A 6,748-nucleotide genomic window follows, 5' to 3' on the forward strand; every position below is an offset into this window, starting at 1 on the left:
TTCTGCTTCCGGGCTCAGCTGAAAGCGGGAGGTGGAAGCGGGTACAAGACAGGGAAAAGAAAAACAAAAGCAAATTATAATCAAGCTCATTTTTAACACGGCAAAATGGAGCTATTCATTAGAAAGATCGAAGTGACCATTGTGATCATCTACTTGAACATCTTGTATAGTGCAGGCCATAGAGTTTTATCCATCTGCTTTTCTGTAAGCTGTGGCACAGAGCTGGAAAAGGTACTTAACCTGGCTTGGAAGTTTTCATGTGAGTGAGACATGGGGTGTATCTACTAGCTAGTTCTTGTCTGGCTCAAACTTCAGCCCAAGTACTATGCATCCAGGTCAAACAAACCTGGTTTCCCATGGGCCATGCTAGTTCCCGTCTCCAGGAGAGGGGAATCCAGTGTAATGCAATCTCTGGATGCAAAGCTTGTTCTGCAGCACGGACATCATCTTAGCAAGTTGCATCTCTAAGCATCTGGGGCATCTGGCTGCCAAGCCTGTGGAGGCAGACCCATGCCTACCTTCCCAACAGACCCATCGCCTCCAAGACAAGGAGGACATGCATAAAGTTGTCTCATGTGCTGAATGTGGCTCAGCTGCTCTGACACTGAATCTAGGCCGATATTGTGGTGTCAGATCACCTCTTTTGTTCTGGAAATGCCATTCATTTTGCCTGGTTTTCTTGGTGAGAGCTCGCTTTCCAATGGTCTTCCCTTAGCCAGAGGTTCCCAGCCATGGTTTCTCCAGTCAAGTGACGAATTATCTTATGAGGTCCCTGTGATTTTTCTCATCTGGCCAAATTTTTGGAGACAGAAGTTATGTCAGCTATGGTGGCAGGGAAGGAAACAAAGCGCGGTCACTGCTGGTCGTGGATATCCACAGCAATAATACCCACAATGTAAGCAGCCACATCCTTAGAAGATGGTTGGGAAGTCAGGACACTGCCCAGCTCCTCTCCTCTGATCTGATCTCCAGCACATCACTTCACCTTCCTCAGGGTGAAACAGGGACATCGATCCAACCTGCCTTTGTCACTGCTCACCCAACAGCCTTCAGCAAGCCCCTTAAAAGAGAGGAGCGAAGGTCTGCATCCTCAGGACTGCCCAAGTCCTGGGCCTCCCTCCTGCCTTTGCCAGTAAATGTCATTTTAACAGCATCTTCTGAGACCTGATTGAGACCACACATGTCCTTTCAGCCAGGCCAGCAAATAACCTTCAGCTAAGTCTGCCCAGGGCTGTTTTGGATCTGATGATCTGCATTTAGAAACAGTCTTGGTATTTTTAAATGTTGCCTGGAGCCATCTGGTCCCCTCTTCATTTTATGTTTAAATTGTCATTTATAACTTATTATACAAGCTATTCAAAAGCCAGACAGATGCTGGAGGGAAGGGAGTGAGTCCTGATCTGAAGTGCAGTGAAATCTCTGGAAGTCCTTCCCTGGCTTTCGAAGGGCTTGGGGCTGGCACCCCCACCAAGGGACCCCCAGACCGTGCATCACCCGTGGCTGCCGGGGCCGTGGGCTCACGCTCGGCTGGAGCCAGGCACAGCCCTGCCTTCTGCCGGGGAGCCGGCTCCTCCTGGCTGGTCCCGCTGCCCCGGGCACAAGGAGGTCAACTGATCTGCTCAGGTCACCGGTGCGTGAGCAAATGACTCATCCCAGATTTTCCTGGCTCCTAAACCTTTGCTCAAACCTCAAGGCTGCTTAATGACTTAGCAGGGCTCTAAGGAAGTAAGCTATAAATTGCAAAGACGCTACTACGGCTAAACGATGGGCTGAGGTGTTTTCCACGTGCCGTTTATGATTCCGGACGAGCTAACTGGCGCCTGGGAGCGACTCACAGCTTGGGGAAAATGACTTGTTTGATGATGCAATGGCTTTAGAAAAAAAGTCATTGGCTTTGCCCCCGCTCCAAAGCAAAATCTTTCCACCTCCAGCTTTTCTGCCTGACCCCGCGCAGAGCCCTGCGCTGTGACGCTGAAGGTAAGTCGCTGCTGGTCAGAAATAGGACTAGTTTGTACTTCCTTGGCTCAAACCAACCATCTCAGATCCTAAAGACATCACTTGAGTCCTGCTCACCTGGTAGCGTCAGCAGGGCAGGATGGCCCTTGATGGGGGCATGGTGCCCTGGGGCCAAAGTGCTCCCCAATGCACCTCAAGGCTGAGAGTGACATCTCACAGGAGGACAGACGTCCCGTGTCGGGTTCAGACACACCTGCACACCCCTCCCCAGCATGCCAGTGGTGAGAGGATGGGCACACGTGAACCAGCTCAGTTCCATGAGGTGACTTAAACCCCAGCAAAGGTTCCCATCATTTGGGAATGATGGCTAAACAAGCTAACCTGTGCTGGGAAATGTGCTGCTGCTGTTTGGTTACATCTCAGACAGCTTACTCTGACCCTGGCGACCATCTGAAACCCGAAGCGTTTACCTGTAGGAGATGCCTCTTGGTTTTCTCCTACCAGTTGTGCTGGACTCAGAAAGCAGCCATGGCACCAGTGAGTGCAGAGGGGCAAGAGGGCTGCAAATCCCCCAAGCCAAGTTGCTCTGGCTCCTCAGCGTCCTCATGGTATGAGGAGTTATTACCACATTAATCTATTTCAATAATAATCCATTATATTTCAAACACATGAAATAAAACAGGGCACTGAACATCAAGCTGTCTGAATAAGGATTTTCTTTTTTTTAAATAAATCCCTGGACATCAGCGGGCAGACTCAAGGAGTCAGATGCCACACAGAAAAAACAAGAGAGAGGGGCCGGATCCAGGCCCCCTCTCAGCCCTGCAACAAGCAGTCCAGCACAGCTGGCACTAATTGGAGCTTTCCTTGGTGGCGGATGAAGTGTGGAGGAGACAATGGGGCCTGGGCTGGTTTCTCATGCCTGGAGGTGATTCCCCAGCACTGAGACCAAAGCCCACCGAGAGCACAGTACAGAGAAGCTGCAGCAGTCACTGCTGCTGCTGTGCTCAGAGAAGAAAAGACGTTTGGAGCGTAAGCTCACATCCATAGGATGTGCGCCCAGCACCAGGGGACACCATCGCGTGCCCAGCGGCACACGTGAAGCGTGGTGTGGTGGCAGCGGCGTGGTAAAGCTTGTGGTCACGTTGGCTGGTCATAGGCAGTCGGTCAAACTCTGGCTCCCACTGAAACTCTGAGCATGAGGCTTTCCCCAGTGTCTCAGGCTGGAAACTCAAAGCAGGAGGGTAAAGGCCTTATGAAAAGCTGTTGCTTTCTGCAATCATGGTGTTGCTTCTTGCAGAGCTGGAAAGAAATATAAGTGAGAAGCTGCAACGCCTGGAACAGAAACAGGCAGCTGAAAAAGAAAGACAAGGGCAAGAAACTTCTTCAGAACAGAACAGAACTTGGCAAGGACAGAAAAGGGAAAGTTACCTTTCTATTTTTAAGAAAGAAAATTATAATGTAATTTCTGGATTGCATTATAACAGGGATTTTTTGTGTGTGTGAGCAGTAATAAATTATTCCGACAGTACCAGATTTTCTGGTGAAAAGTATATTCATTATCTCAGATGTATCTGTCGGCAGCTTAGAGGCACCGTTTTCTTTTGAACTTCAGAAACAAATTCAAATGGAGAAAAAAGCCCAACAAGAAGTACACCACGGTCAAAAGTGCCCTGAGCTTACGCCACACTCAGGCTTCAGGCCAATTACAGTCGCTGCACCGTCCCAGCAGCATGCTGTCTGAACCCTCATGTTTAGGGATACCACCCAGGTTCTCCAAAACCAAAGATTTTTTTTTAGAAATTCTTTCATTAAATACAAGCCAAATAAACGTAATACTCTTCTTGTTTATGCCCTGGAGTGGGAACACACAGTTTAAGCTTTGGTCCCTTTTCTCTTCTTTCAGTACAAACAGGAGAAGCAGCTGAAGGACTTGGAAGCTGCAAGGATGAAGTGAAGCTCTCGGGCAGTAACTAGAGATGAGCCGAGGGAAAACAGCTGCAAGTTGGACACCAGCAGACGTGTCCAACCCTGTCCTTGGGGAGAGATGGGGAGGGGTGGTCCTTCACCCTGGGAGGCCCTCAGCCATGGCAGTGCTGGGGATTTGTCTCCCTCCACTCCTCCAGCATAGCCCAGCGTGGCCGTGAGCTTCTGCCGCAGCTGGAGGGACTGTGCTCCCAGGGGAAGAAGAGGTGCTCCGCAGCCCATCAGACCAGCAAGCTAATAGCATGCAAACGCATGTCTGTGCTGGAGTCTCCACACGCAGCTCCAGCTGCTCAGCAGTGCCCAGCCACACTTCGGCATGACAAAGGGTGGCCAGGTGTGGTCGGAATCCAGAGACTAGTGGGGAGCAGTGCCTGCTCCAGCCCCAGAACCTGACGTCCAGCTTGCACGGGTTTTCTCAGGGCTCACAGCCTCCTGCACGCACCCTTGCACCTCCCTTTGCGGGAAGGAGATGCCGGTTTTTGGCAATTGCGTGGCTGGTGCTTGATGGGCGTTTGGAGGAGGGTAGCCCAGGACCAGGAGGACCAGTGCAGCCCAGCAGCAGGACCTGGTCCAGGCTGCATTCAGCTTTATAGCACAGCAGTAAAAGCCCACGCTGAACTCTCCCTTCTGCCTCTCTGCACCATCTTGGTTTCCCTGGGGGTTTTCCTGTAATAATCCTGCCTATGCCATTGACTTATACAATAGTAATTGAGCTTCAGATTTAATTACAGTATGGGAACGATCTGTCACTTGATTGAAGAAACTTCCTTGACTATTTATTGAAATAATCTTACCAACTTTACAATTTGAAATGAAGGGACTAGACATCGGGATCTCTTTTATGGCTGTGTTTATATCCTTCCTGTCAGGCTCAGCACTTCAATGAAATACCAAGCCCCAGCTTTCAAACTGCTCCCAGAGACTCTTCTTTCTTTAAACCTCCATGGTTGGTGGGATCCATTGCCTCCTACCCACAGCCACAAAAACCAGCGATGCTCGGGACCTATAAAGACTGAAGTACTTTAGGCAAGTTTATATCATATGGACTATGTCAAGACAAAGGATACAGGTTGGAAAAATGCCTGTGGTTGTTTTATATCATAGTTGAATGGAGTGAAGATAGGTGGAGGAGTGTGTGCTCTTGGACGTCACCTTTCCCAAGGGCTGTCCACGTGCGCTGGCCCCCACAGACCCAAGGGGACCTAGGGCACCCTGATCCCATGTGTTCCAGAGGTGGGAGTGGGACCTGTGTCTCCAGAAGTGCTAGGACTCCTGACTGGCATCAGGGTCGGTGGGAATGAGGTCCCACTGCATCTTGGAGGGGTTGGACCAGCAAGAGCAACGCAGCTCTGATGAAGCGTTTCCATGAAGCATGATTTTTATGTAGGCACTTTCCTTTAGTGACATAAGGTGCTCAAATTAGCCTCTGATGTCAGTTATTTGGAAATAACATGGAGGCAATATTTCCAGTTGTGAGAGCGTATGGAAACGTGAGCATGGGCAGCAGCTCACGGGCCCTTGCTGCCCGCTCACAGCTGCGGAAACATCAATGTTCACACTCACTGGCTCAAGGAGAGAAAACAAAACCCTCAGCACCACTTCAGTCCAAATTCACTTTTCTCACAACCAGTTTTATGCCCAAACGAAAGCAAGCATTCTCCAAATACAGCCTAACAGTCACTCTCCGCTTTGCAGGCTCTCTCTGACCCCTCATTTCAAGTCCTTCCTAATTCCCATCCAGCTCAACCCGCTGCCAGGCTGTCCCCTCTCACCCAGACCAAATCATCCTGGCAGGAAGGATTTGCCCTATATATAGTGTCATGCCCTAGGCAAGAAATGTCTCCAGTTAACAAGGACAGGGGGTTTAACTGTTGCTTTTACAGGGAAATTTTGGGTTCTCCAAACAGGCATCATGCCCACAAGCGCCATCCCAAGAAGCTCGACTGCCTGACATTGAGGCTAAAGATGCTCTGAGAGTCAGCTCATAGTTAAAGAAACTTGGCTGCTTCTCCAAAAAGTGCTGAGCAGCACCGTTTATACCAGAGCTGCTCACCTGGAATTTCCCTATGTGACTATATCATTTCTAATAAGCGATTCATTCCCTCCAGCTTTTACAGTTACCCTCCATAATGATCGATGTCTTGGGCCTTCAGTTTTAGAATAATAGTTTTTAGAGAGTAATTCTCCCCTGCTGTGATTTGATGTCTGCCTCCGAGACTTCACACTCTGAAATTCGTCCTTCACCAGCAAACCCAGAAGGTGTGTGAGCCAAAGGCTGATACCCAAATGCACCTGGACCCGCAGACAGTTGAGCTCTGGGTTCAAAGCATGAAGGTGATTCTCGCCTGCCAGGGGATTGAGCTACTGGTCCAGATCTCCTCAGTCTTTGGAGAAACTTGAACTTCTGCCAAAATTCAAAACCGAGGCCCGTTTTTACTTTGCCCTGGTTCTTTCCGACCAGAAATTCTTGGTTTATGAGTAGAGACAGCAATTTCAAAGCTGATGCTTATTTTATAATCCCAGTCTAGTAATTTTTTTTGTAGCCACTTTTTTATGGGTAAATCATACACCTTTCCTGACACCGTCTCACACCATCTTTCTTACAGGTATATGAGATGCAGGTGAGTCAGAGAGAGAGAAAGCTGTTTCTTGGTGATACCTGAGTGCAGTACATTTCAGTTCTCTTTCTCATATTTTAGTGCATTTCATTGTCAAAATGGAAATGTGGAAGCCCTGGTACCTGACTGTCCCATTACAATGTGCAGAAAAATTACAAGTATGTGCAACGTGTGGCCTGGAAGTGCTG

This window comes from Tauraco erythrolophus, chromosome 4 (genome assembly GCF_009769465.1).
Source record: "Tauraco erythrolophus isolate bTauEry1 chromosome 4, bTauEry1.pri, whole genome shotgun sequence".
Taxonomy (NCBI): Eukaryota; Metazoa; Chordata; class Aves; order Musophagiformes; family Musophagidae; genus Tauraco; species Tauraco erythrolophus.